Here is a 481-nt window from a genome sequence, read left to right on the forward strand (position 1 = left end):
GTGGAGCAGCAGGAACCTGGGCACAGCCCCGACCTCATCCTCCAGCTTCGTGCCTGCTCTTTATCACCTGCGGTGCATCCTGCCGCCCCCTGGCATAGAGCGGGGCTGGGGTGGCTCCGCAGATGGACTCCCTTTCTAGGCAGCCCAGGTGGCGGTGGCTCCTTCCAGCTGTTGCTGCCACTGGCCCTAGCTCTGGCGAGGACCTGTGCTGCACAGCCCTGACCCTGTGCCTGTTCCGGGCTCACCTATCTGGGCTCAGCAGCGGTGGCACAGGACAGAAGCTGTTGCTCAGCACAGGGGAAAGTGGCCCCTCTCCCTCGCCACAACCAGGCAGTTCCTGCTGCAGATGTCTAGAAAGGCAGTCCAGCTGTGGAGCTGCCCCAGCCCTGTTGCGTGCTTGGAAGCAGCAGGATGTGCTGCAGGCGGTGTGAAGCAGAAGCAGGGCGGGGGGGGCAGGTCAGGGCTGTGCCCAGGTTCCTGC

The 481-nt window shown here is 64.9% G+C and overlaps 1 protein-coding gene across 1 annotated transcript in view; it reads right to left on the reverse strand.

Moving 5' to 3' along the window:
- Positions 1-481, reverse strand: part of DDX51 (DEAD-box helicase 51) — an 18,909-nt gene that overhangs the window by 10,116 nt on the left and 8,312 nt on the right. The gene's annotated exons all lie outside the window — the stretch shown is intronic.

This window comes from Alligator sinensis, unplaced genomic scaffold (assembly GCF_000455745.1).
Source record: "Alligator sinensis unplaced genomic scaffold, ASM45574v1 scaffold505_1, whole genome shotgun sequence".
Lineage (NCBI taxonomy): Eukaryota > Metazoa > Chordata > Crocodylia > Alligatoridae > Alligator > Alligator sinensis.